Genomic DNA, 19,520 nt, shown 5'->3' on the forward strand with positions numbered 1-19,520 from the left:
TAATCCTACCTCATGGCAAGTTTTTTTCTGAAGCCTTTATTTATTTAAAGGACAGTGTTATGTTTGTAGGCAGCCAGTTTAAGGCCATGAGTTTGGAAACCACACCTCCTCCACCTATGTAATCCTTTCTGCCCACCTGTGAGTCAAATGATGCTCACCTATCATCACTTAGAATTGAGAGGGGGTGGTATTGCACTGTTGTGTAACCACACCCCTTGCAAGCCCCCACAAGGGCCCATGATGGGGAGGGGCTCTCTTCCTTGGTCACATGCGTCTGTCACCCTTGCACTCCTACTCTAAAGTCTCCGTGGTACCTGCTTGTTCTCTGGCTTCCCGCAGACAGACTCCGAGAAGAGGTAGCCCCTGAATATGGCCCATGTATGTCTGTATTCTTCACCCTCTGTTCACTGCTTGGGCGAGTCAGCAAAGATACAAATGCTAAGTGTTTTGTATTTCCAGTTTGTGCATTTACAAGAGTTGTAGAAGTGAGGCCTAGCAGTAATGGAATGTGAACAGAGAAGCCAGGAAGAGATGAGTGCTTGCAGTTTTATCAGTATATCCAGGTTGTTCACTGTGCTTCTCTTAGGATAATTAATATTGCTGAGGAAGCTGGAACATAGGTCTTTAGTTTAACAGACAGATTTCACAGTAATGACCATTTCTTCTCCTTTCCGGGATTTAATTCAGACTGGACTGCCATTTTGACTTTTCATTTGCTAATATCTGTTATCAGATGAATGATAGCTAGTACCTACAGTTAGTAATTAGAAATATATGATTCTGAACATGCTGGTGGTTCCTAGAGTAATGGGCACTGCCATTGCCAAGTTTGGCTAACTACCACTCCTAAGTACCTCCTATTCTTGTCTGGCATGATCTCTCGCATATTCTGCAACAAAAGAGTTACAAAGAGACAAAGAGAGAGGGAGTATAGAAAGAGAGAGATCTTCTACTTGCTTGTTCACTCCCCAAATGGCCACAACAGCCAAACACTGGAGGGTCTGAGGCCAGGAGCCAGGAACCTCCCACAGGTCTCCACATGGGTGCAGGGGCTCAAGGACTTGGGCGCCCCCTGCTGCTTTCCCATACAAATTAGCAGGGGGCTGGACTGGAAATAGAATAGCTGGGACTCAAATTGGCATCTTTATGGGATGTCAGCATCTCAGGCGATGGCTTTATATGTTACACCACAATGCCAACCCCATGTTGATGTTTCAGTTAGGATCTCTACTAAGCTGTCCCGGCTTCTGAGGCACTCTAGAGTTAAAGCTTGGTGTTGTGAGAACAACCGAATTCCATATTCTAGTCACATGATTCTCTGAAGTCACATGACCAGCATTGTGACAGCAAGAATGCACAGAATCTCTTTTCTTCCCCAATTCAAAGTTCTCTGTGGGGGAAAGCTTTGAGAGTTGTCATCTCCCCCATGGCCTCTACAGCTCCCTGAGGAATATCTCCTACAAACTAGAAAGATGCTAGATTCTGCTAAACTGTGCAAAGGGCAAGCCAACACCGGCTTCCTGAGAACCAACTTCAATCACAGCTGTCAGAAGGTACGGTACTGTTGAAAGTCAAACCTTCATCTAGAGTCTCTCAGTTAAGCTCGACAATTCCAATCTACATCTTCATTTTTGCTTCAGTGAAGCTGTTTCTACTGAAGTTCGTTGGAAGCTAATACACACACACACACATATATAATGTAATTTCTATTATATAAATATAGAATATATCAAGTTCTTTGGAGTCTAATATATAGTACATATTATATGTAAGTTTATATTTGTATATCTTCTATATTTAACATACATATTCACATTTATTGTATATTTTAGATATGATTATTATAAAATGCAATAATATATACATTATAAAATATATAACAAGCATCACATATATTAGCCTCCAAGGAACTTTATACTTATAAATAAATAATGTACTGGGGCAAGCCCTTCCACCTTTGTACTTCCCCAAAGCCTACAGATGAAATGCTTTTACATATCAGATAAAGTATCTTACTCAGTGACTAAAAAAACTACTCATTTTTTCAAATATAAGCATAAACATACAGACACAACTTATCAAGTGACTATAATATAGACCTGAAAGAGTAATGCCCATATGCCACTTTTTCGTGTTGTGTTATATAAACTTTTCTTCTTAAGTTTTGGTTGGGATACTATCTGGAAAGACATTAATCATTATTTTCATCTGGAGAGAGCAAGTATCATACTTAGTTAATATTCTCTGCCCTGAAGAAACCCAAAGGTAGTGTGGAATGAAGCCTTGAGAACTAGAAACCAACACATCCAACCACCAAAACTTCCTAGAATCTGGACACTTCATCTCATTTAATAGAGTAATCTTTCTATTTCACATTAAGTTCTGATGAAATAATTTTTGATATTTATCTAAGATAGAAGTGGCCAAATCACAACTGAGGCTTAATTTCATCAATTGTCCTGATTAATTCTGGAAAAAAATGCAATGGTTTAACAAAATTCTAGTGTGGGAGAGAAAAATTAGAGTGTTCCTATTCAAGGTCTAGGTTCAGAAATAACCTTTTTAATCCAAAAGGAGTCAAATAGAGTTAATTCATGTCTTGGGCCACGAGTGACAGAGCTACAGATGGCTCTAAGGAGAATAACATGAAGAGGCTGCACACAAAGGGGATGTTAGCATGCTTGCACAGTGCATACAAGGAAAAGATGGGAGATGCAGATTGGTTTTAAAAAAAAAAAGGCATTGCTTTCAAGCCCAGTGTGATGGCTTGGTGGCTAAAACCTCACCTTGCTAGTGTTGGAATTTCATATGGGCACTTGTGTTTGGGGTGCTCCACTTCCCATCCAGCTCCCTGCTTATGGTCTGGGAAAGCAGTCAAGGGTAACTCAAAGCTTTGGGACCCTGCACACATGTGGGAGACCCAGGAGAAGCTCCTGGCCCCTGATCAACTCAGCTCTGGCTGTTGAGACCACCTCAGAAATGAACAGCAGTTAGAAGATTTTCTCTCCTTCTATCTATAAATTGGCCTTTCCAATAAAATCAATATAAGTATAAAGTTTCATATTCCTGAATTTACTTTCCAGAGCATGATATTTAAAAACAGAGGTAAAATGCCTTTTGTCTTAATGAAAGTGGTAAAGGGACACAAATGAAGTGGTAAATCATGTCCTTATTTCTCTGTTGTTCTTTGGCTATTTTCAATTAAAACATGAATCATAGCACAAGCTACATGGTTTGTTTTCAGAATTTCTAACAGTAAACTCCCATTAGTGGAGAGTAGAAATGGTTACATTCCTTAAAGTGGTCAAGAAAATTTTTTAAATTAGGCTAATGAGAAAGCAAGAAATAATTGTACCCTTAGTTGCTCCCAAGTTTACCTTCTAAATGCCACAATTTGCTGTGAAACATAGCTTATTTAATAATATCCAAACTTCCTTCTTAAGTTCTTGATGCAGTCATTATTATTATGCATTGATACTTAATGCTTCCCATTGCTTTTTTGCTAGTATCATTTGTTCAAGTCTAGGAAGCATACTTTCTAGTTAGCTAGTCCTTCTGCAAGTGAAGGACATAATTTTTTTGAAAGATTTAATTATTTTTTTTGGAAAGATATATCAGATTTATGAAGAGAAGGAATGACAGAAAGATCTTCCATCCCAAATGGCTGCAATGGTAAGAACTGAGCTGATCCAAAATCAGGAATCAGGAGCTTCTTCAAGGTCTCCCATACAGTTGAGGGTCCCAAGGCAATGGGCCATCCTCCAGGGTGCTTTCCAAGCCAAAAACAGGGATCTAGATCGAAAGTGGAGCTGCTAGGACATGAACGAGTGCTAAAATGGGATCTCATTGCTTGCAGGGGGAGGATTAGCCAATTGAGCTATCATGCCAGGCCTAGGACATCATTTTCCTGGGAGCAGCTTCCTACTATTATCTTCCACTTATCTGGAGGGCGGACAGTTGGGGTAGAGAGTAACAGTTCTCTTCTGCCTTCACCAACCCACAGATGTGACCATATGGCTGGGGATGAAGTGGGGATGAGAGCATGGATAATTAGTTAGAAGGCCCTAATTTGAAGGAAGAATGCTCAAACATATAAACACAGACATCAGATTTTTAACTCCAGGCAGGTAAATGTAAAGCCAAATTATAATGAAACCATGGCTGATGAGTTAGTGGCTGACTAAAGATTACTACAGAAATCTTCGCAGCAATGTTAAAGCATACTCAGAGTTCAAAATCAGCATTGTTTGTTGAGTTCCAAATAGAAAGAAAATCCAAATCAAAGCTTTTTCACACTAAAATCAGAATGAATCATAGAATCATATCATTACAAAATTCTCTGGATCATCACAATGTCAGAGGAATGGGGAAAGAAGATTCTTGAAGGCCAGCGTATGAAGAGAACATGAAGACAGACTATGGAAAGTCAGTCCTTCTGGCACAAGGAGCATTAAGTCATAGATTGGGCAACGTAAAAAATGGAACACAGTCCAGTCAGAAGCTTAAGAAAATCTAAACAGGATCTTAAGACTACTTTTAGCTAAAAATCATTAACATCTCTTCTACTTTTCATAAAACAGCCCCAGAGAAGAAAGCACTATTGGAAAGTCAATCTTTTTATTTTGCCTCCCTTTCTATCTAGGTTTTCTGACTGCTCATTAACCAGAGAACTCAGGAGACAAACAAATGGGTGTTGCCATGTCTCTGGCACTGGGCCTTATTTGAGCTTTCAAACCTCTCACAATAAGGCTGGTATTTAAATTTAAGAAGCAGCAGACTATACACTAGAAAGATTTTGAAGCTGAATGGGAATTTAAATTCTGCCAATTTAGGATACTTACTTGTTTCCTGTACTTCTTGAATTCAGTTACAGGCTTCCCCACAACCCCTTACCACTTAGTTTTGTTTTTCTGGTTCCAAAAGCAATGACAATAAACAGGGAGGGAAGAGAGATTTTAATATTTAATAAAGTTTGTTATTTATTTATTTTTGTTGGAAAGGCAGATATACAGAGAGAAGGAGAGACAGAAAGACATTCCATCCATTGATTCATTCCCAAGTGGCTGTAATGGCTGGAGTTGAGTTGATCTGAAGCTAGGAGCCAGAAGCCAGGAGCTTCTTCCAGATCTCTCACATGGGTGCAGGGTCCCAGGGCTTTGGGCCATCCTCTACTGCTTTCCCAGGCCACAGGCAGGGAGCTGGATGGGAAGTGGAGCAGCCAGAATTGGAACCAGCACCTATGTGGGATCCCAGTAATTGCAAGGCGAGGACTTTAGCCACCAGGCTACCATGCCAGGCCCTAGGTCTTGCATTTGTAATGAAATGTTTTACTCCATAACTTTATGACAGCAAGAATTATAAGCTCAATAAATGGCTGTTAATATTCAAGATGGAAATAACAACCAAAATTAATAACAGCCAACATTTCTTCAGTGAACTAAGAAATATCCACACATGGGGTCATAAGGATGGAAACTTATAGGATTTAAAGAGCTATCAGAAACAGTTTGTAAACTCCTGGTGGGTGTGTCTCAGCCAGACAGTTGTATTCCTGGTGGGAATAAGAGATTTAAGTGGTTAAGCAAACACAAGGCATAGCCTTTGTACAAGTCAAAGAAGATGAATATTTCAGATAAGAAACCATGGTTGGAAAGTAGATAAAGTCCTCCTGCAAACACAAAGAAGATATAAAAAAACCCATTGACCTTATAGACTTCTGAGGATGAGAGCACATCACTTCATACTTTCATAGAAATATTACCCTAAGGTCCCAGAGTGGTAGCCTAGTGGCTAAAGTCCTCATCTTGCATGCACTAGGATCCCATATGGGCACTAGTTCCTGCCTGTGGCCTGGGAAAGCAGTAGAGGTCAGCTCAAAGCCATGGGACCCTGCATGCATGTAGGAGACCAGGAAGAAACTCCTGGCTCCTGGCTTCAGATTGGCTCAGCTCTGGCCATTGCAGCAACTTGGGGTGTGAATCAGTGGATGGAAGCTCTTTTTCTCTGTCTCTCCTCTCTGTAAATCTGACTTTCCAACAAAAATAAATAAATCTTTTTTAAAAAAGAAATATTACCTTAGTGTTACAGCAGCAAGCTTATTGACACCTGCTAAGTGCCAGGCATTGAGCTGCATGATTTACATGCAATGTCTCGTTTCATTCTCCTTGCAAATCCATAGCAGGTATACTGTTACTGCTCCTATGCTCATTATGAGGAAACTGAGGCTTGGGAGTATAAGTAGCTTGTTGAAAGTAATGTGATGAATAAATATCAGATCTTAAATTCAAGCTCAGGCCTATGAAGTCCATGTTGTTAAACCCTGCAAATATCAAAGCTCTCTGACTGGACTGGTTTACATTGGACACATCAGGATCAGGAATAGAATTGTCATGACAGGGCAGTCGTATGGTTATGGTCAACAGATCGATTTTCTCTGCATACTATCTAGATCTTCTATATTTCCTTCCTTTTCTTCCTCCATGCTCAGGATAAATCCATAGGAATGGAGCCCCCAAAAGTCCTATTTTATGTTACAACTTTGTAAAACCCCTCCTCTGCCCTAGGCATCCTAGTTTCTCAAGAAGGTCACAGCTGATAGGAGAATATAGTTTCCAACTATAACCTTTGTAAACTGACTAATATCCCAGTGCTGGGCACACTGAATTACAGGTCCTAATAGAATGAACACAGATTTTAGTCTGTGCCTAGAAAAAAAAAAGGATTTCAAATTTTTCTCGTCCATTTCAGTTTCACATATGCTTCAAAGTTAGAAGTTATTTGCGGGAAAGAGAAGTTTTACAAAACCTTAATTTAAAAATTTTTAACACCAGTACATTTTATTTTCCAGATACTTCCAAGGGCATTTTCCTAGAATCAGGTAAATGAGAGCGAGCAAGTGACCTACTTAAGAGCAAAAATTGCTTCAGGTTATAAAGCATGGGAAGCCAAGTGCATCTTGGAAACCACAGCATCTGGTCTTGTTTCATGCCTCATCTATCAGTCTGTTGTTACAGGAATTGGGAATTAACATTTCAATAACCGTTTCTTCTATTTTGGCTAATGAATTCATACCTTTCTGCTATGAATTGCCCAATCCTTTCCATCTCCTTCCCCATTTATAAAACTATATGGGGGAGGCATTTATAAGGATCTGAAATGAATCCCAGAAAAAAAATCATTGATCTATGCTTTATAACATTTGCTAATGAGGCTACATTTAAAGTTTAAATATCTTGAAGCAATTCTATTTTTAATTAATTTGGATTTTGCACAGAGTACTATCATTTGAGTAGGTTATTTTTAGCACTGTATTAAAATTAAACAACAAACTATTGTGGCTGTTAGATAAATTATTAGGTCCTAGGATGCGTTTTTTGGTAACAGAAGCTATGAAAAAGAAATAATTAGCAGTATTGATCACCAAAAATGGCTATACAAAAATGCTAAGATTTTGGGGGGATTGATGCCATTGCAGGATAAGACAAAAAATGACACCTTTTCATATATGCGCTTAAAGTCAGTATAGAGTTTACTTTGTAGATTTACAACATTTTTTTTACATTGCTGCTGTGTTTTAGCTCTCTATGTATTTTTTAATGTTTATTTGCTTATTTTTATTTATGTGAAAGGCACAAAGGTAAGGTAACAGATCATGAGAGATCTTCCTGTCTGCTGGCTCACACTCCAGTGCCTGTAACGACCAGATCTGAGCCAGGTTGAAGGCAGGAACTCAGAACTCAAGTCACATTGCCCACCTGGGTATAGGGTCCCAAGAAGTTAAGCCAGCACCTGCTGCTGCCCAGGAAGGGAGCTCATTAACTGGAAGCTGAATCAACCCTGCGGCAGCCAGCACTTAAGCCAGGCACTCTGATAAGGGATTCAGCATCCCAACTTGTGAGGCAACCACAGCAATACACATGCCTCAGTACTTCTCAGGAAACAGAGCTACCAGAACAGCATTCTATCTTCACTAATCCACTGATATTTTAGTTTTCTATTAGTTTTGTCTGAAGCTCCATCTTATTCTTCCTGTTGCAAGTCCAAATACTTAAATTTTGTCTTACTGCTTTGGTTGGTAATTCATATTTTTGCTTTACTTTTCTTTCTTTATCCATTTTATTTCATTTTGTCAAAATAATAATCGATTATTCTTTTCCAGTGAAATATCTTTTTTTAAAAAAAAAAAAGGTTCATTTATTTACTTATTTTGAGAAACAGCAGTATAACAGAGAGGAGGAGAGACAGAGAGAGAGAGACGCTCCATTCTTTGGTTCACTCCCCAAATAGTGGCAACTGGTGAAGCGAGGCTGGTCTGAAACTAGGAGCCAGAGCTTCTTCAGGGTCTCCCAAGTGGCTCTAGTGGCCAAGGCCTCGGGCCACCCTCCATTACTTTCTCAGGCCATTTGCAGGGAGGCAGATTGGAAGTACAGCAAGGACTCAAACTGGCCCCAATATGGGATGCTGGCAGAGCAGGAAGAAGCCTAACTTGCTATGCTTTGACACTGAACCCCCATGAACTATCATAAAAACACCAAGGTTCCACGTATTTGTCACAGAGGCATAATTACCACTGTATAGTTACATTCATATGTTGAAGTACTGCCCTTAACAAATCACTATCAAGTGAATTTCTAATGAGCAATGAATGAAGTCTACTATGGCTACTTCAGATATTTTTTGTTGCTGTTGTTCACAAAAGGGAATTTTGCTGCTAATTTCATCCTGAGGGCTTCCCTGATTTGATTTTCTTTTCTAATTTGAGAGGCAACTTAAAAATAGCTCAAATGGTTAAAGCGCATGTTGACGCAGTAGGTTAGTCCTCCACCCTGTGGCATTTGCACCCCATTTGGGTGCCAGTTTGTGTGCTCGCTGCTCTACTTCCGAACTAGTGTCTCTGCTTATGGCCTTAGAAAGCAGCAGATGACCCAGTTCCCTGGGACCTTGCACCCACATGGGGAACCCAGAGAAAGCTCCAGACTCCCAGTTTCAGATCAGCTCATCTCTGGCTGTTGTGGCCATCTGGAGAGTGAACCAGTGGATAGAAGATCTTCTCTGTCATTCCTAGCCCTGTTAACAAAAAAAAAAAAAAAAGAAAGAAAGAAAAGAAAAAACATTCAGATGAATACATGAGTTTTTAGTCTGGGGTGGTGGATATTTTTGTAAAACTACTTTACTTACTGGGCTCAGCGCAATAATCTAGCAGCTAAAGTCCCCAGCTTGCACACGCCAAGATCCCAAATGGGCGTCAGTTATAATCCTGACAGACCTGCTTCCCATCCAGCTCCCTGCTTATGGCCTGGGAAAGCAGTTGAGGATGGCCCACAACCTTGGGACCCTGCACTCATGTGGGAGATCTGGAAGAAGCTCCTGGCTTTGGATCAGCTCATCTCTAGCCATTGCGGCCACTTGAGGGAGTGAATCATCTGACAGAAGGTCTTGCTTTCTGTTTCTCCTCTCTGTATATGACTTTCAAGTAAGAAAAAAAAAAAAACTTAAAAAAATACTTTACTCACTCAGGCAGTTTCTCAAAATATGTTCCAAAATGACTTCTGAATCACTACTGATGTTTAGGTGTTGACTGATGGAAAAATCAATTGGCTAAACAACAAAAAAAACAAGTTAGGAAGTACAAAATCAGGGGGCCAGACTGTGTCCTGTCTTGGTGTATTCTCGCCTGGTAGAGATCTCACATGGTTAATAAATTGCATATTCCTTCCCAAAATCTAGGAGCAGTGGAGTGGGTGCTTTAAAGGCTAGGTTCTAAGAATCTGCATCTTGCCAATCTGTCAAGTGAATATCTATACCTAATGAGATTCAAGAACAGCTAATCAAAGGAACTTTCTTAGACTAAATATTCAGTACAATTAAAAAATATCTTTTTAAAAGATTAAAAAAAATATCTTAAACAACTTCCACTGGTTTGCATGGGGCCAAGTGTGAGGTGGGCAGGATTAGGTTGGCCTGCAACACCCATTAGTTTGTGTAGAAGACAGGGCTGGAGACAACTGACCCAGCAATTGCAATTAACATTGTGTGTGTAGGCTAATTTTGGCAGTGGACTGTACCGGACTCTGCACTGGCATGCACACACAAAAATCAGATCTGGGATCACCTCAAATGAAGTTGCTTTGGGAATCCCCCTCAACTGAACCACTGGACTCAGAACTCCAACCATGGAGGAAATTGCAGGTTCCATGGTCTGAGCGTGGAGTGCATGTGTCAGAGTTGGGTCTCCTCAGTGGCTTCGACTGAGCAGTGGACAGCATATCCAGATGCGCATGGAGGATATGGCAGCACACTGGAGCCTACAGAGGACACCTGGTACCACAACAGAGGATGGAGGACAGAACAAATTCATCAACTATCCCAGCCAAGAGCTGGCAGTGAATACCTGGGCAAACATAGGCTCTAAGGTGAAATATGTCAGCCAGTCGATTCTGGAGAGATTTCATCTTGATTGGAGTGGCAAGATCGGCAGCAATACAGAACTGATGAACTATCAAAACCACTTGAGCAGTGCCCTCGGAGCACGCTCCACATAAGGACCCAGGGATGGATGGGAGGCTGGAGTGGTTTCTCCCCTTTTCTCTCCCCAGATACAGGAAGGAAAAAAGAGAATATGAAAACTGTAGTCTCACCCGCTTTCCTCTAGCCCTTGACCCTTCACATCCTAATCAAATATGTAAAAATTATCAAAAATAAAATTTCCACAATAAAATTTATTTTAAAAATTATTATTGGACAGAGAGATTTACAGAGGGAGATTTTTCCATGTGCTGGTTTACTCCCTAATTGGCTTTAGTAGCTAGAGATGAGTTCATCCAAGGCCAGGAGTCAGGAGCTTCTTCCCGGTCTCTCACATGGGTGCAGGGTCTCAAGACTTCGGACTGTCCTCAACTGCTTTCCCAGACCACAAGCAGGGAGCTGGATGGGAAGTGGATCACTCAGGAAATGAACCGGCACCCATATGGGATCCTGGCACATGCAAGGTGAGGACTTTAGCCACTTCGTTACTGTGCTGGTGCCCAATATATTTACCTTTGCACTACAACAAACTAATTACACTGCCACTCAATAACAAAAGGACAAAGATTGATGTCATCAGGGAGAAATACAATACTGCATCTTTTTTATTAAAAGAAAAAATGGGTGGGCACCAGCACAGTAGCCTAGTGGCTGAAGTCCTCGCCTTTCAACCACTGGGATCCCACATAGGTACTGGTTCATATTCCAGTCACCCTGCTTCCCATTCAGCTCCCTGCCTGTGGCCTGGGAAGGCAGTCGAGGAGGGTCCAAATTCTTGGGACCCTGCACCCGTGTGGGAAACTCAGAAGAAGCTCGTATCTCCTGGCTTTGGATTAGCTCAGCTTTGGCTGATGTGGACACTTGGGGAGTGAATCAGGGGATGGAAGATCTTCTCTGTCTCTTCTCCTCTCTGTATATCTGACTTTCCAATAAAAATTTAAAAAATTTTTTTAAAGATTTATTTTATTTTTATTGGAAAGGCGGATATACAGAGAGGAGACAGAGAGGAAGATCTTCCGTCCGATGATTCACTCCCCAAGTGAGCGCAACGGCCGATGCTATGCCGATCCGAAGCCAGGAGACTCTTCCGGGTCTCCCATACGGGTGCAGGGTCCCAAAGCTTTGGGCTGTCCTCGACTGCTTTCCCGGGCCACAGGCAGGGAGCTGGATGGGAAGCGGGGCCGCTGAGATTAGAACCGGCGCCCATATGGGATCCCGGGCATGCAATGCGAGGACTTTAGCCACTGCGCCACCGCGCCGGGCCCTAAAAATAAAAAAATGTTAACAAAATGTGTAGGTGTGTGTGAGAGAGAGAGAGATAAAGAATGTGAGAGACAGACACCTTCCATTCTCTAGTTCACTCTCCAATGTAGGAATTCAACCTAGGTCTCCCACATGAGTGTCAAAGATCAAACTACTTGAGCTGCTGCCTTCCAGGATTCGTGAGTAGCAATCTGAATTGGAGGTAGAGCTAGAAATTAAACCCTGGCATTATAATACAGTATGCAAACATCTATACTAAATATAACAAGTATTTTTAATATCTTCATTCTAACAGAGAAGGCCCAGAAAGTCTACCAAAAAAAAATTGTTGCTATAACTTCCTAAAATTGTGTATAATTAATTACTTATTGGGCCCCTGCTATGGACCAAATATGGTATTTTGTGTTGCCAGGGATTATATAATGCTATCCTGTGACGAAAGGCATATGTTCCCTCCACTCTACTGTGGAAGAATCTCATTGAATTAATGTTTGCTGGAAATGATCTTACATGATGTGTGATAAGATAGTGATACGAAGTGTTAGAATCCAGACGTATGAGATTTCCTGAGAATTTACTAAAAAAAAAAACATTAGGATAAAAAATATTAGTTTAGGCACTTCATTTACACTCAAATCACTGCAGAGGATTATGAATGAGCAGCAGCATATTTTTTAACATTAAAAAAACCCTTTTTTTCCCCCAAATTTGCTATTTTTTCTTATTGTTTCTGGGGGAAGGGAAGAGAAGACAAAGGGGCAAACCACTCACGACTTTCCAAATGTCTCAGTACCCAGGGATGAGGAACCGCCACCTCACATCAACCCAGAGTCTCAGTGTGGACATACTCCGAGGGTTCTGCCCAAGTGGTTTGGAGATTTGTTTTTGTACATATGGATTCTTGGTCAGCCTTGATGAATCTATCCAGCAGTTTCCTTTTCTGTACATGAAGCAAAGGAATTGAAACTCCATGGAACCCTACTCAGCGTTCCATTGAGGATATCCTTAGTAGGGGTCAACACTTCCTCGCAATTTGCCCGAGATTCTGTTCTAGCACTGAAAGTCCTACAGCCCCAAAACTAACCAAGAGGGTAGCAACCCTGGTTCCTACAGCAAGGCTGATTGCATTCTTAGATGGAGCAGTTCCACTCAATAAATGATGGAAATGCATTACCATCTTGATTTTCTCGGCTCCTTTTCCTTGCTGGTGAGTATGGCTACTTTAGTGGGTCCTTAACCCTAAAGTTCTTTCTTCCACACCCCGCCCCCATCCCTGTTGAGCCACATCCTTGCATCTTTCCCAGCAATGGCCTGGGGTTGTGATCATCCCAGGCGCTCAGTGGAAGAGTCCTCTATTACAACGGGCCCTGTACACATTAGTTCTGAGAGCACTGTCCTCCAACAATTCTTCCTGTTCCCCAAGTTTTACCTCCCTTTCTAGATAGCCATTCCAGCACTCCTAAACCTGGCTTTCCATCATCTTTTAAAAATAATATCATGAATGTAGGCACATACATATATGTTAAAGCACCTCAAAGACAAAAAGGGATGGTGCGAAACACAAAACAATCCAATTCCACTCTAATTCTCGTCAATGACCTTAGCCATTCACACATCACTGTCAACCCACCCTTATCCTCTAAAGCCTTGTGGGGTTTTGTCATTTCACACTGTTTCCTCTTTGAACTAGATTTAAAACTTAATAACAACTCACTATTTGAAAGAGAAAATGTGCAGGATTTGAATTAGAGACCCAAGTGCCAATGAAATTGAGACACTTAGTAGGTACATGAACATAAGAATGCTCCTCACTTGAAGGTTTAAAATTTGGTCATCTATAAAAAGAGAAAAAATGACAGCTTTTCCACCAAAAAAAATTTTTTTTTTGAGGAATTCAGATTATGGATGTAAAACAAAAAGCAGCCTATTGCCCTTCCCCAGTATATATGCGCCAAATCATACCTCATCATCTCGCTGCAGTATTATATGCTTCTAACAGCAGGATTTGGTAATGCAATCATGAGGTTGCAGAATTCTTTAGCTACCAAAGACGATCCCTAAAACTAAGAAACACAAACTGTCTTACCGAGTAAGACAGGGAGGGCGACATCACGGTCTCACCCGCTCCCCGTGAAGGAAGTGATGCTGCTTGCATCTGGGCATAGGGTCTTTTGTCATCTCGTCCCCATACAGTCTGCAGACTCAGGAGGCGCTGGTTTTCAGACTTTGTCTCTGGGGATTTCTCACGTCACGTCGCTCATGCTGGAAAGGGGAAGTCATTCAAAAGGCAAAATCTACAGAGCCCGCCAGCATGGGCTGCCAAATCCTGCAGCCCAGGGATTGTGAGGTGCCATCCCTAGGGGTCGTGCGCAGGGTGGGGGCTGGGGATTCACCCCAGAAACTGGAAAGCAGATGGTGAATGGGGTGCTGAAGAATAGAAGCCTGAGGGTTTGCTCGGGGTAGTGGCGGGGAACTGGAATCAGGCAGTTAGGGAAGAATTCACGTTCCCCTGAAGGCGCCCAGATGAGTCAGGGTTGCGACCAGAGAACTCAGTCAGGACTGGGATGTGATGCGACAACTGTCTTCCCAGCTCAGTCCCTGACACTCGCTAGCTGCACTCAGAGCTCGGCCAGTGCTGTGGCTGAGAGACACCGGCTGTGGCGGACAGGCTCTGCCCCGAGGGTCGCCTGCCCTGTCAGGTGCGCGGCGACGCGCCCTCCGGCTCGCGGTCCTGGCAGCCCGGCGCGCGCGCGGGCCGCGCATGCTCGGCGGGAGGAAGGGGCGGGCCGCGGCTCGCGCCGGAAGTGCCCTGTCCCAGGCGGCGTTTTCTTCCCGTGCGAGGCCGACTGTGGGCTGCTCCAGCCGCTGCTTGTGTCCCGGGGTGAGTAGCGGCTTCCCGCGGGGTCTCGAGCGGCCGAGGCGGGATTCGGCTGGGCTCGCTTAGCGTCGCGCTGGAGCTAGCAAGGTCACCTCGCCCTCCCGCCACTTGCCACCTCATTGCCCCACCACCCCCTCCCGGTGCCCGGCAGCCCTAGTTGGGTTACGGATTCACCTCCAAGGGCGTCCCGGGCCTCGCCTGGGCTTGCTGCCCGGTCCGTGCCCCCCAGATCGCCATGGGCACGGGCCACAGGACTGGTGCGGTTCCCGAGAGAACCTCTGTGAGCATCCCGTCCCCGTGGCGGCTTGGGGGGGTGGGTCGTCCTGGGTGACCTCGGACCCTAGCTAGGGCGGTGGGCGCGAACCGGGTCTGGGTGTTGCACAGGCGCTCCGGTCACCTTGTGCAAGAACGAGGGTGGAGGCTCGGGACGGGAGCACGCCGTCGCGGAGGAGGGGGGCCTCCCTGACAGCCCGAGCTCCGCGTGGAGGTTGGCGGGCCTTGGGGGTGCTGATGCCGGCTCGGCTGTGCGTGCTCTCGGGGGCCCCGAACCTGTCAGTAAACTACTCGTGAACAAGGTAGCACCCTGCAGTGCACAGAGCCCCTTGCAACACAACCTACTGGGTGCCTGTGCTTGTCTAATAGAGAATTCCGAATATTGGCGTGGTTGTGCATGGCCCTGTGCATCTGTACGTGGTTGCGTGGTTGTTTGTTGAAACACCTTCCCTGCCTCCTCCTATCGTGGACACAGCGTCTATTCTGTGTTTTCGCTGTAGTGGTATTGATATTGTAAGTGCTCCCTTTGCCAAATGTATCAGTGTCTTGTGGTTGGTACTGGCAGGTGACTGCGGGACAAAATACACAAAAAAGTTTCAGTTTCGCTTCAGAATTTTGAAGTCATTAGAAGAGACATAGGTAGGTCCCTAAGATATGAAAGTTAATGATTTCACAACAGGAAGATATAGACATGGATTTGGATGCTGATATTCTTTGTACAATTTGAAAACAAAAGTAAGTGGTAACTATTTTCTTGATTGGGGATGTGCTGGTAACAGACCTAATTTGTTCATGTAGTTCAGTGATCATCCAGTAGGTGTCAGTTTTGTCACTGACTGAGGACGATAATATTGGGATGTTACCAATTTTCCCAGTCAGAGTCCTTATCTTGCATATTGGGTTATTTTCAGTTATGAATATTACCCATAAAATGATGCCATGCATTCTGCTTGCACTTTCAACGTTGTTGCAGTAAATAGTGGAGAAGGGGAAGATTGGGTAATCCATTTCCTGTAATCCATGCTGATGGGAGGCAGCACCCTTTGATTTGTGACCTGAGGAGAGATTCTTAGTTGGCTTCTTTCTTCTGGCACCGTTTTTTTCCCTTTATGCTGAGGGAATAACTGGGCGGTGTGTTCCTCAGGTATCTTGGCCATTGATTTGTAGGCATTAATAACTGTTAAATGAATTGGATCACTTTATATAGATCAATTTCTTCATCCAAAATGAAGGCATTCAGTTTTGAATTGTCAAGTTTGATTCCAGGAATGTAATTGCTGTGAATGAATGATATCTAATTATAGACAAGTGTGGAGCCTTGACGGTTGGAAGCCTGTTCGCTGTCTGGCAGTGATGGACTTGGCGCACGGAGCTGATAACCACACGTGTGAGTCAGGGTCCCATGGCTTTGGGCCGTCCTTGACTGCTTTCCCAGGCCACAGGCAGGGAGCTGGATGGGAAGCAGGGCCACCTGGATACAAACCAGCGCCCATATGGGATCCCGGCACATGCAAGGCAAAGACTTTAGCTGCTAGGCTACTGCCCAGGGCCCGAAGCTTTTTAGTGTGTTAGATAATTATAAAGATGGATAAGATATATTTTATAAGGATTTAAACTTAATTAAAATAAAGAATAGTAATTGTTAAAAATAAGGCATTTCTCCAGATAGTAATAGGGTTATAATAATACCAAGGATTAATGTAATCTGAGAGACTTTGTGAAGTGAATGAGATTGGTTTTTGACTGCTCTTAGATGAATGATGTGGCTCATTCAGGACACAAAGCAGATTGTATGTGCAGCGTTTTCAGATGGCACCTGGCTCCAGCTAAGTGAGATGGGATGGGGAGAGAATGCTTAAAAGTCACTCATTGGACAGAGGTTAGCATAACCTTGATTGCTTGGAAATTGTGTAAAGAGGTAAGTTTTGGGATCGTCTGATTAGGAGAAGTGCATATTTTTCTTAATGAATGGGCCATGACTTAGGAGGTATTAAAAATTGTAGGTACTGAGCCTGGCGCAGTAGCCTAGTGGCTAAATTCCTCACCTTGCATGCTCCAGGGTCCCATATGGGTGCCTGGATACTCCCCTTCCTATCCAGCTCCCTGCTTATAACCTGGGAAAGCAGCAGAGGATGGCCCAAAGCCTTGGGACCCTGCACTCACAGGAGAGACTCAGAAGAAGCTCCTGGCTTCAGATCAGCTCAGCTCTGGCCATTTCACAGCCACTTGGGGAGTGAACCAGCGGATGGAAGATCTTTCTGTATCTCCTTCACTCTGCTTGTCCAACAAGTGAATCTTTTTTTTTTTTTTTTTTTAAATGTAGAGTCTCTTCTAGGGGGATAGTGGTGAAGAGGATCTTTAATTTGTGGTAATAGGTACAGAGAAGCAGGCCTGGCAGGATGGCTCAGTGGTTAAATTCTTGCTTTGCAAGTGCCGGGATCTCATATGGGCACCAGTTTGTTTGTGTCCTGGCTGCTCCACTTCCCATCTAGCTCCCTGCCTGTGCTTGGGAAGTGGTGGAGGACGACAGAAACCACTGGGACGCTGCATCTATGCGGTAGATGTGAAAGAAGCTCCTGACTTCGGATGGATTCATCTGTGTGCATTGCTGCCACTTGGGGGTGAACCAGTGAATGGAAGGTCTTTCCTGTCTCTCCTTCTCTCCATAAAATCTGATGTGCTTTTCCAGTAAAAATAAATAAATCTTTAACAACAACAATAAAAAAAGAGGGCCTTGTGCAGTAGCCTAGTGGCTAAAGTCCTTCCCTTACATGCACCAGTGTTGGTTCATGTGCTGATGGCCAGCTCCCTGGCTGTGGCCTGGGAAAGCAGTTGGCGATCGCCCAAAACCTTGGGACCCTGCAGCCACATGGGAGACCCAGAGGAGGCTCCTGGCTTTATTGTTCCAATTTTAATACATGTGCTGGCAAAGCAAGTGCCTGGCTCCTGGCTTCAGATTGGCTCAGCTCCAGCTTGATGACTGCTTGGGGAGCGAATCAGCAGATGGAGAATCTTTCAGTCTTTCCTCCTCTCTGTATATCTTCCTTTCCAATAAATAAGTAAGTCTTTTAAAAAGAGAGAAGCAGTGTGTTTGAGAAATAATAAGTGGTTTTTTTCTTTAAGAAACGCAGAGACATGAGGAGAGCAGCTGTCATCCGCCCCAGGTTCACTCCCAGCGGCCACCACCCGCCACAACTGGGTTACTCCGTCGAGTCTCACACAGTGGTGACGGGCCCATCCTCAGGCATTAGTGGGGAGCTGCATCTGAAGTGGAGCAGCCAGGACTTGAGCCAGTGCTTGCATGTCACAGGCAGTGACCCCTGCCACTCACAGCGTAGCCCCTGCAGGACCTAGTTTTTACCTGTCATGGAGCCATCTTTAGAAATTCAGATTTGTTCATTTTCACCAGTACAAAATATGTGTTCATTTTTCCTATCCCACAGCACTCTGCACAGTCTTATTCTGAGAGTTCAGTGGCATGATTTGGAGCTGAGATCCTGTTTCTCAAATGTGATACTTGCATCATCCACAACAAATTTATTCTGGGTAGTTGCTGCTTTTGATAGTGGAGTTGTATTTCTCTTGAAGTAGCTATTGGTACTGTTATGTAAAAGCAAGCTTGGTACTTCCTGTTATTCTTGGTTTCTAGGATGAGTGCTACATTCTTCTGGTTGTTTTGTTGATTAAATATTTTAAAAAACTGATTTTTTATGGAAAGTCAGATATATGGAGAGGAAGTGAGACAGAGAGGAAGATGTTCTGTCCAGTGATTCACTCCCTAAGCGGCCGCAATGGCCAGAGCTGAGCCAATCTGAAGCCAGGAGCCAGGAGCTTCTTCCTGGTCTCCCACTCGGGTGCAGGGTCCCAAGTCCTTGGGCCGTCCTCGACTGCTTTCCCGGGCCACAAGCAGGGAGCTGGATGGGAAGTGGAGCTACCAGGATTAGAACTGGCTGCCCACATGAGATCCCAGGGCATTCAAGGCAAGGACTTTAGCCAGTAGATTAGCGTGCTGGGCCCCATGTTGATTCTATTTTTTGAAGTTCTGTTGTTTTCTATTTAGTTGGATTTGTGGAAGTAATAGGCTGGCTACAAAAATTTAATGTCAGTTATTCAGAAAATGACATGTTTCAATTTAAGACTTTTAAGACCTTTCAGGGTGGTTATGAAGAAAGCATCAATTCACAGTTTGAATTTTACCCTTAAGTGTTTTTTTTGGAAGGCAGAGTTACGGAGAGTGACAGGGAAAGACTGAAATCTTCTGTCTGCTGGTTCACTGTCCAAATGGCTGCAGCACCGGAGCTGGGGCTGACTGAAGCCAGGAACCAGAAGCTTCTTCCTGGTCCCGTGTAATTACAGAGGCTCAAGCACTTAGGTTTTCCAGGCAGAGAGCTGGATCGGAAGTGTAGCTCCGGGGACAGGACCAGGCAACCATACGGACGCCAGCAGTGCTGTTTGTGAGCTGACATCCTGTGTTACCGTGTCAGCCCCCTGGATTTCACTTGTAAAAATTACCTTGTATACATGACACTAATAGAAGAAACTCTGACTGTTAAATTAGTAAAATATGTCATTGTCAGGCTTC

General features: G+C 43.5%; 1 protein-coding gene across 3 annotated transcripts in view; it reads left to right on the top strand.

Moving 5' to 3' along the window:
- Positions 1-1,368: 1,368 nt before the first annotated feature.
- ATAD1 (ATPase family AAA domain containing 1) overlaps positions 1,369-19,520 on the top strand; it is a 41,030-nt gene continuing 22,878 nt past the window's right edge. Inside the window, exon 1 of one of the 3 annotated variants that reach the window (XM_040975771.1) lies at positions 1,369-1,553. The gene's annotated coding sequence lies outside the window, so the exon portion shown is untranslated. Of the gene's footprint in view, positions 1,554-14,602; positions 14,669-15,863; positions 16,326-19,520 lie in introns of those variants that run through there. The other 2 variants (XM_040975772.1, XM_040975773.1) reach the window with 2 other exon arrangements.

This window comes from Ochotona curzoniae, unplaced genomic scaffold (genome assembly GCF_017591425.1).
Source record: "Ochotona curzoniae isolate NIBS_2020 unplaced genomic scaffold, NIBS_Ocur_1.0 contig_2692, whole genome shotgun sequence".
Classification (NCBI taxonomy): domain Eukaryota; kingdom Metazoa; phylum Chordata; class Mammalia; order Lagomorpha; family Ochotonidae; genus Ochotona; species Ochotona curzoniae.